This window comes from Zophobas morio, unplaced genomic scaffold (assembly GCF_036711695.1).
Source record: "Zophobas morio isolate AGI-343-1 ecotype UQ-CSIRO unplaced genomic scaffold, CSIRO_AGI_Zmor_V1 ptg000027l, whole genome shotgun sequence".
NCBI classification, from domain to species: domain Eukaryota; kingdom Metazoa; phylum Arthropoda; class Insecta; order Coleoptera; family Tenebrionidae; genus Zophobas; species Zophobas morio.
Genome location: NW_026972132.1, coordinates 945,491 through 956,335, shown reverse-complemented (window position 1 = coordinate 956,335; position 10,845 = coordinate 945,491).

Genomic DNA, 10,845 nt, shown 5'->3' with positions numbered 1-10,845 from the left:
TTCTTTTATTAACTTAGGTTTTCTTCTTTTCACAACAAGAAACTCAGAACATGTTCGAAATGGTAAAGTTACAAAAATTGGAAAATCCATACTTTCCTAGAAAAATTTACCATTTTGAACATGTTTTAAGTTTCTTGTTGTGACAAGAAAAAAATTGGTCCAAAGTTACTCCGACATAACTTCCCTAGCCCTTGAAGTAGAGTAAGAAATTTTTGTTTTCTGATAACCTTTATATATTAAAAATCAGTTGTGACAGCATGAAATATGCATATTCAAAACAACCAACGGAAAAGATTATCAGTATACATGCTTAACTTCGATGGTTTATGTTTGTACATCGAAAGAATATCAAGTAGAAATTTGTTTAATTTGAATGAGTAGTCTCCTCAAAACAAAGGACTAAAATTATTAATTAAGCCATAATGGAACAAAATGGTTTGAATATGATTATTATTATTCTTATTTGATCATAATTAAATTATTACATCGAAAGAATGTCACGTAGAAATTAGTACGATTTGAATGAGTTTGTCTTCTCAAGATAGATCTACATGAAATTTCGTTTGATGCACAGTCGAGTAACTGCAACTTTATCCCGAAATCATCCCGGCGAGTCTGGACGTCTCAAGCTGTATTCCTCCTTGCGATCGGTAATAATCCTGGAAGTTTATCGCAGCAATTATTCCCCATTTCCGTGTGTTGCGCTTTCAGGTCTGATTAAAAACGTCACAGTCGCAATATAAGAGAAACCCCAACGATAAGTTTAATTTTAGTATTTGTGATTTGATGGCATGAACGTCTGTCTCCTAAATGGAACGTCATCGGTTATCATGCAATATGTATATTAATGAATATTTTCTTCCATCTTAAATATTCATTCGGTAAATAATCGTGGCTTCCTGCAGTCCTCAACTATTAGGCAATTCGTCGGGAATTATCCCGAAATAAATAATTTACCCGGCGCATTACTCTAATGGCAGCGGAAAAATCGTACGAACACTCACGAAAATAAAAGCGTAATGAACATAATTTCGTCGGTATCGAACCGAAAACTTTGAATTATAACCTCATTACGGCGTGCGTGTTTCTATCTTGTCGATGATTATTTTGCATTACTTTTTATGGCGCATTTGTACATTGCTGATGCTCTTAATAAGGACGAAACGAGCGGGAACGCTCTTTAAATGGTCACACTCCATTGGCGACTTTCCATTATTCAGCTCGGTTAACTAGATGAAATTATTTCATTTAATAACAGATATGCTTGTTTGACAACTGTGTGATGGACCGGTGATTGCTGCACTTATACGGCGTTATGGATAGATAAATATAGATCGATCGGAAAAATACCTTCGTATGACGCGTGTGATCTGGTTTATGACGTCGAATGGAAGCGGATGTTTGCGTTTCTAGTTTGGGATTTTTTTCACTGAAAAACACCGATTTCCGTTTGCCGGATAAATCATCACAATTCACAACAATGCAGGGCGAATTAAAAAAGCGCTTGGTGAGAATTTCGATTACGGGGGAAATTTGCCCGGATAAAATAACATTTTTGCTACTTTTAATTGCAAACACGAGGGGAATTTTCGGATTTATTTATTTAAACTAGGGTGGTGTGGTTTATATAAAGCTAAACGCGACCAGATGCAGTTGACCGTCTAGTTTTTCTGGATTTTGAAAATCGAATATATAAAAAACAATCTAAAAAAACTCCTGAGTCCGTTTCCGGCATCAGTCGTTGAAAACGAAATCCGTCTTTAAACTAAACTCAAAAATCAAATTTTGAGTTTGACAGTCCATAACTCTGGAACCGGCTAAGATTCAGAGTTCCGGTTTTCATCACCGACTTTCTTGAATTTTCTAGTCAAATTGGTTAATTTTCAGATCGAAGTCTTTGTTCGTTTAGAATCTAGGCACACATTTATCAGATGGTGTCATTTTCCGAAGACTCGAATATAAAAAAAAATTTAAAAAATCAGGATCCGTTCTGCAACCTTTTTGACACCAAATTCGTGTTCAGGAGGTTCGGATTAAGGAAGCGCACAATTTTCAGACAAATCTGGATCTGTTTAAGTGAGATAGCTTGAGTTGATCAAAATCCGAAAATTCTACAATTCTTCTTTTCACAACAAGAAACGTGTTTTAATAGTAAATTTTTGCTGGGAAATATGGATTTTGCAGTTATGCTCCGCCCCTTGGTCTGACAACAAATGAAAAATTCATCACAATTAAGATAGGGCGGGTGGGTGGGGCTTAAATATATTTTTTTTAACTTAACGTTTCTTTTCACAATAAGAAACATAAAACGTGTCCAAAATGGTAAATTTGTGTAGGGACATAAGGATTTTGCAATTATGCTTCGCCCCTTGGTCTGACAACAAATGAAAAATTAATCACAATTGAGATAGGGTGGGTGGGTGGGTGGGGCTTAATTTTTTTTTGATGTACGTAATTGTTTTTTTCATATTATAGTTAAAAACATGTTTCACAAGGTAATTGTTGCAGAGAAATGAGGATTTTGCAAATAAGCTCCGCCCCCCCCCGGGGCACGAGGAATAAAAAAATCGTCACAACGGAGACAGGGCGGGTGGGTGGGGCTTATATTTAGAGAAATATAGACTATATAGACAAGAATATTAAAAGAAATTTAAAACGTGTTCGAAATGGTAAATTTTTCTAGGAAAGTATGGATTTTGCAATTTTTGTTAACTTTACCATTTCGAACATGTTTTAAGTTTCTTGTTATGAAAAGAAAAAAATGTAAGTTAATAAAAGAAAAAGGTAAAGTATAGGCCACACCCACCCACCCTATCTCAATTGTAATGATTTTTTTTTTATTGGTCGTTAGCCGAAGGGCGGAGCTTAACTGCAAAATTTTCGTTTCTCTACAAGCAATTATCTTGTGATTCATCTTTTGAGAACAAAAATCTTTAAACATGTTCAAATGGTAGGTTAATTTTTGTGGGAAATATGGATGTTGCAATTATGCTCCGCCCCTTGGTCTTGCATCCAATGAAAAATTCACCACAATTGAGACAGGGGTGGGTGGGTGGGGCTTAATTTTTGGATTTTTTTTTCTTATATATATTGTTTTTATTTAATAACACCGTACTCAAAAATATGTTTTGCAAGGTAATTGCTAGTAGAGAATTGAGAATTTTGCAATTAAGCTCCGCCTCCCGGCTCACGGCGAATAAAAAAAATAACTACAAATGAGATAGGGCGGGTGGGTGGGGTTTTTATTTTATCTCTTTTTTCTTAATTTTTTTTTTCTTCTTTTCACAACAAGAAACTTAAAACATGTTCAATATTGGTTTTCTTGTTGTGAAAAGAAGAAAACGTAAGTTAATTAAAGAAAAATATAAAATATAAGCCCCACCCACCCACCCTATCTCAATTGTGATGATTTTTTTTTATTCGTCGTTAGCCGCGGGGGAGGTGCTTAACTGCAAAAATTCTCATTTCTCTACAAGCGATTATCTTGTAATTCTTCTTTTCACAGCAAGAAACTTCAAACGTGTTCTTATGGTAAATTTTTGTTGGGAAACATGTATTTTGCAATTATGCTCCGCCCAACAAATGAAAAATTCGTCGCAATTGAGATCGGGGCGGATATAGGTGGGGTTTAATCTTTGGTTTCCTTTTTGAATTAACACATAATGTAAATATTTTTCTTTCAGTAACACGATTACTTAAGAATATTTTCTATATCGTAATTTCTTGTAGAAAAATAAAGATTTTTGCTATTAAATTCCACGGCCCGACCCACAATGAATAAAAAAAATTATGACAATTGACACAGGGCGGGTGGGTGGGGCTTATATTTTATTTTTATTTCTTTTTTTTGGTATACGTATCTTCTAAGGAAATATGGAATTTGCAATTTCACTCCGTCCCTCGGTCTGAAAAGGAACGAATTCATCACAATTGAAATCGGAGAGGGGCTTAATATTCGTGTTTTTTTTTTAATATATACATATAGTTTTTTAAACAACACAATATTCAAAAACATGTTTCATATACTTATATTAACAAAGAAAAATATAAGCCCCACCCACCCTATTTCAACTGTAATGATTTTTTTATTGGTCGTGAACCGAGGGGGCGGAGCTTAACTGCAAAATTCTCATTTCTCAACAAGCGATTATTCAAATGGTGTTTTTTTTTGGGAAATATAAATTTTGCAATTATGCTCCGCCCCTTGGTCTGACAACAAATAAAAAATTCGTCAGGATCGAGATAGGGACGGGTATACGTGGGGTTTAATTTTTGGCTTCCTTTTTTATTTAACACATTAGAATATCTTCTGTTTGCTAATTTCTTGTAGAAAAACAAGGATTTTTGCAGTTAAATTCCACGGCCCGACCCACAACGAATAAAAAAATCATTACATTTGAGACAGGGTGGGTGGGTGGGGTTTATATTTTATTTGTATTTCTTTTTTTTAGTATACGTATTTTGTAAGGAAATATGGATTTGGAATTACACTCCGTCCCTTGGTCTGAAAACGAACGAATTCATCACAATTGAGATGGGGGAGGGGTTAATCTTTGTGTTTTTTTTTCTTAATATATATAGTTTTTTTAATAACATAATCATCAAAAACATGTTTCATATACGTATATTAACAAAAAAGAAAAATATAAGCCCCACCCACCCGCCCTATCTCAATTGTAATGATTTTTTTATTCGTCGTGAATCGGGGGCCGGAGCTGCTTTGCAAAATTCTCATTTCTCTGTAAGCGATTATCTTGTGATTTTTCTTTTCACAACAAGAAACCTCAAACGCGTTCAAATGGTAAATTTTTGTTGGGAAATATGGATTTTGCAATTATGCTACGCCCCTGGGTCTGACAACAAATGAACAATTGGCTTTCTTTTTTATTTAACACATATATTTTTCTTTGACCAACACGATTACTTGAGAATCTCTTCTATATGGTAATTTTTTGTAGAAAAATAGGGATTTTGGCCATTAAAATCCACGGCCCGACCCACAATGGATAAAAAAATCGTCACAATTAAGACAGGGTGGGTGGGGTTTATATTTTATTTGTATTTCTTTTTTTTTTTAGTATACGTATTTTGTAAGGAAACATGGATTTTGCAATTATACTTCGCCCCTTGGTCTGACAACGAATGAAAAATGTATCACAATTGAGAACGGGGCGGATGGGTGGAGCTTAATTTTTGGCTTGTTTTCTTCATATATGTAGTTTTCTTTCAACAACAGATTATTTAAAATATCAAATGGTGAATTTGAGGTTAGAATTATGTCAAACGGTTTGTATGTATTTTAACCATTTTATTTAATTCGTAGCATCTGGCAAAATTTTTGCAGTATCATCAGTGGCCTTATAAACGAACTAAAAGTTTTCTGAGCAGATATTCTGAAATAAAAAGTTGCTGTTAAAAAGTGATTCTCGAAGGTAAAGCTTGGAAATGGGCTGAATTAAAGGAGTGATTAAAGGTTTATTGGTGGAGGGAAGAAAAAGGATTGAAAATCGCAAAAATGCTATTCTGGAATGCGGCAGGGATGTACAAACATAGTTACCTATTATCCGTTCACGATCTTTATATAGAAGGGTTGGCCATGAAAATATAGTGAGTTTGTTGGTATTCGATGCAGAAGAATAAAAATTCCCTGGTACTTTCAGTTTTCAGTAGCAATGACCAAGTTAACGGTATCCATTTCTTAGAAAGCATAAAACTTTACGTTATTTAAAACAGTTATTCGGCTTTTTGTAAGTGTTTATTTCACATGTAAGGAACAAACACTAAAATTTCACTTAAACATTGTTTTTATATGAATGGGGTTCTACATACGACTATTGTCGCATGCCACATTTAGCATCTCATCTTTAATTCTCAATCATCAGTTCGTTCTGCTCGCCCAATCTTCTTAGAAATGGAAATTTCGACCTTTGTGAACAGCCTATTTCCATATCTTCCAACTTCTTTTTTCACTTTTCTAAGATTACTAAAAGGGTTGCTAAAAGACAACAACCTTGCTCTAGTGCTTTGATGGGTTTAGCTCTTCTGAAACATTTTTCCAGCCTTAAATTGAATGATTTATCTGTATAGTTATTACTAATGCTTATGTAAGTGCTCTTTATTTGCTTTTACTAAGTACTTCCAAACGCTTAATAATAAGAACGTTACTATACGCCTTCTCCAGGTCCATGAAGAGTTACAAAAAAAAAATGAAAATGTTTAAAATTTGTTGCAAAGTAACAAAGTGGATGATCTAACTAAAATTATACTTATTTTGTTGTACGTCTGGTAGTTTTTCACATACTACCTTGGTAAATTTAGAACGAAAGATGCGTAAAAATATCACCCCCCGACAAGCTATAGGTAATTCACTCCATTTCCATTATTTCGCTATGAAAATCTGTATCATCACCGTCATTTTCAAATTCAGATTCTGAATCAGATTCTCCTAGGGAAATAATGAAAGGAGGTATAGATTCGTACGAAAGATTACCCATATTTTTTTCCCAATCTGCCAAAATAAGTTTTTCACAATGTTTACAAAAATTTTGCCACAAAGCGCCTCAAGCCATAAATTCTCCACCCTATTTTTTAATGAAGGTTGAGAATTTATATGCTTGTTGTAATAGTTTTTACAAAATCCCCACGCCATTTCAATTGGATTATATTGACAATGGTACGGAGGTAATCTAAAAACTTCATGGCCACTTTCTCTTTATGTCTCGTCTACCAAATATATTTTTTGTTTCTATTGTTTCTGAAGGTTTTAATTCAATCCCACAACTGTTTCTGTGCATTATTATTAATAAAACAAGCTGTTACTTTTCATTAATAATAAATAAACCAAAAAAAAAAAATTTAATGAGATATATTTATAAATTATAAACAGAAACAAAACTAACAAAAAAAATACATTAAAACATAACCAACTAAACACCAGAAAAGATGTTCGAAATTCCTGCCTTGTGTAAATAAGTAAACTCGTAATGTTTCCAAATTTTGAACATTTTTTGTAAAAGTTAGTCATCAGTACTTGCTAAGATAAAACTGATTTTGGCAGATGAGATATCCCCTAAGAAAAGAAAGGGTGGGTGGGCGGGGATAGTACTTGCTAAGATAAGAGTGATTTTGGCAAATGATATATGTCCTAAGAAAGGAGAGGGTGGGTGGGCGGGGCTAGTACCTCCTAAGATAAGAGTGATTTTGGCAAATGACATACCTCTTAAGAAAAGAAAGGGTGGGTGGGCGGGGTTAGTACCTTGTAAGGTAAGAGTGATTTTGGCAAATGAGATATTCTCCAAGAATATAACGGGTGGGTGGGTGGGGCTAGTACCTGCTAAAATAAAACCGATTTTGGCAAATGACAATCTCTGAGAACATAGAGAGCTGGCGGCTGGGGCTAGTACCTTTTAAGATAAGACTGATTTTAGCAAATGACGTATCCTCTAAGAAATTTAATTAAATTATTATAAGAAAAGACACTAGAGGCCCCAAAGTAGAAATACTTAAAATTTGTTGCAAAGTAACAACGTGGATGATCTAACTAAAATTATACTTATTTTGTTGTACGTCGGGTAGTTTTTCACATAGTACCTTGGTAAATTTAGAACGAAAGATGCGTTAAAATGTCATCCCCCGAGAAGCCACAATTCACTCCATTTCCATTATTTCGCTATGAAAATCTGTATCATCACCGTCATTTTCAAATTCAGATTCTGAATCAGATTCACCTAGCGAAATAATGAAAGGAGGTATAGATTCGTACGAAAGATTTCCGATATTTTTTCCCAATCTGCCTAAACAAGTTTTTTACAATGTTTACAAAAATTTTGCCACATGCTTGGAGTACATTTAGAAAGCGCCTCAAGCCATAAATTCTCCACCCTATTTTTTAATGAAAGTCCCTACCCCATTTCAATTGGATTATTTTGACAATGGTACGGAGGTAATCTGTGAACTGCATGGCCACTTTCTTTTAATGTCTCGTCTACCAAATATCTTTTTTTCTATTGTTTCTGAAGGGTTTAATTAAATCCCACAACTGTTTCTTCGAAAATTTTTTGTCACATTCAACACTATGTTTAAAGAGCCATTCCTGCATTTCACATTTTTTACTAGAAAAAGTGGGTGGTTTATCCAACTGAACCGAATGATACGGTGCATTGTCTAAAACCACCACACATTTTTGGTTCAACTTTGCCAAAGCAGGAATGCGCTGATTAACCACCCAATTTTGAAAAATTGTCCCGTCCATCGTTTTATGATAGTCTCTATCGTTATTTTTTTAATTTAAAAAATTGTTACAACCATCCAAGAACCCGTTGAACAATCCGCGTGGAGAGTAGTAAACCTTGATCCTTCACTTTTAATTTTGGTGGGAGTGCTTTTTAGATCAGTATCGTGCACCCAGCGACGAATGGACGAACCATTTTGATAGATCCATGTTTCATCCAAATACACGAAAGTCAAATTTTCACAAGAATTTAGAAACTGTAAATATGTTCTCAAAAAAGTAACGATATATTTTCGTTCAAGTAGAATTTTGCGACCATTTACTTCCCTGTGTTTATAACCCATTGACTTAAGAATTTTGTATAATGTGGCTCGCCCCCCTTTAAATTCCAACTGTTCCCTAGAATATGCCAAAAGAGTATCTACAGTGAAATATTCGTTTTTTTCATTAAGTTGCCAAATTTGACGTTGCAGGTCTTTCCGAAACATATAATTTGTAAATAAATCCGTTGGTTTTCGCTTGCCAGATAGTGATGTTTTTAAATTTTGGTCCCCGGTTGATAACATTTTCGCCACAGTTGATGTTCCCACCTATGAGAAAAAAAATAAAAAAATATTTTACAGCGTATTTTTACATTACAGAAAATATATTCGAGACCCTCATAGTTACTTCTTCGAAAGAAAGATCGGGCCTGCCTTTTCGAAACTGCAAAAAACATCTTTTTATTGCAATTTTTTGTTGCAGTAAAACTATTTTAGGCATTTTCTTTTTAAATAATGTCGCAATGATCTGTGAATCTGTCACAATGACAAATTATCTATGCTGACAAAATTAAAACATTTGTTTGGTTGATTAAAAAATTGCGTCTAAGAATTCTGATCTAATAAATGAAGTAAATAAGTCGCAATCCAGCTCAAAGCAAATGTCAATCAGACTACTGACAGACAAAAAACTAAATCATCAAATCTCTGTCTTTACACGATGGGGTACATGGCTTGACGCAGCTTTATTTTATTTCAAATATTCCTGTAAGATGAAAGAAATCATTAGAGAGCGGATTTCTAGGTTTAATGCTTTTTGTGGAAAATGTAAGCACTTCAAAACTTTTTTATATCTGTAACTATGATACAATTTGGAGTCATTTGACACATTTTTTTTATGCTTATTTGCTTTTTTTTTTCAATTTTATGCAGATTAAAACTTATATGCTTATTTAATGCTTTTTTCGACGAATATGAGTTTTAATGCATATTTTGTTCAAATGCCGGCCTTGTCGGGATGACAAATACTTGTTAGTTAGCCGTATCGTATCGTATGCATTTTACCTGGACTTGACCATTGAAGTACACTTACTCAAGACCCTTTCTGTGAATAGGTTCCGGTCGTTTGGGTAATAAAATTTTATTATAGGATTGGAAAAATACTCCATAGATTTTATGACTTTAAATCCTTAATTCCGTTGATAATGAATTAAAGCTTTGAACCAGATTTTCTAGAAAAAAGGATTATTGTACCCAACTACCTACCTTAAAATTTTTCTAATGGAAACTTTTAAGTAAATGAACCGTTTATTTTACAACCATCAGTCTATCGCATCTGTCGTAGTACAGTGTTATACGTAGTTCTCCCTTGTTGAGTTTTTTTGGTAATATTACTAATATTTAAAAAGACTGCCGAAAGTAAAATCGACGCCGGATGAGTGGATAAGGGATTTTCCAGAATTAAAATTAGAAAACAACAAAATATTCTGCTGAGCTTGTGTGAAAACCGTAAGCCCACTAATTTTTTTTTATCTATTTTCCTTTGTTAATCCTGTATATGTACGTTGTTTTAGATTCAAAGTGATAAAAAATATAACGTACGCAACATGTCAGAACGACTCTTCATAGTAGAATGGAAGAAAACGTTTGAAGTTTCTAAAATTAAACAGCAGACCATACATGAATCTGTTGCATCTACTTCCACAAAAGATGAGCAGTTTCAGTTTAATTTCGATTTACGTAAAATGATGATCCAGTCCAATATACCTTTAAAAAAATTGGAGAAAGGCCCTCTTCGAGAATTCCTTGAAAAACACTGCAATCTACATATTCCGGTTGAAAGTAGTCTCCGAAAAAATTATGTAGGCCCAGTGTTTCAGCAAGTTTACAACGAAATTAAACATCGCATTGGAGATAATTATTTATGGTTCGCTGTCGATGAAACAACCGATAGTTGTGGAAGATACGTGGCAAGTTTAATTGTTGGAATCTTAAATGAAAATTTCCCTAGTCGAGGGTATGTAGTAAGTTTGAAAATGTTAGATAAAACAAATGGCAATACGATTACCAGATTTGTAAATGACAGTCTTACGTCACTATTTTTGCCAAAGAAAATTTTATTGATGATCTCGGATGCAGCTCGTTATATGTTGAAAGCAGGGAATAATCTAAAAATATTGTACCCCAATTTAATTCACTCTATTCGCGTTGCCCACGGTTTAAACAGAGTGGGTGAAGGAATACGTTTGCAGTTTCCTACTGTTAATAAATTAGTGGCAAATGGTAAAAAGATTTTTGTTAAAGCCCCACTAAGAATGCAACATTTTAAGGAAAAATTTCCAAACATACCATTGC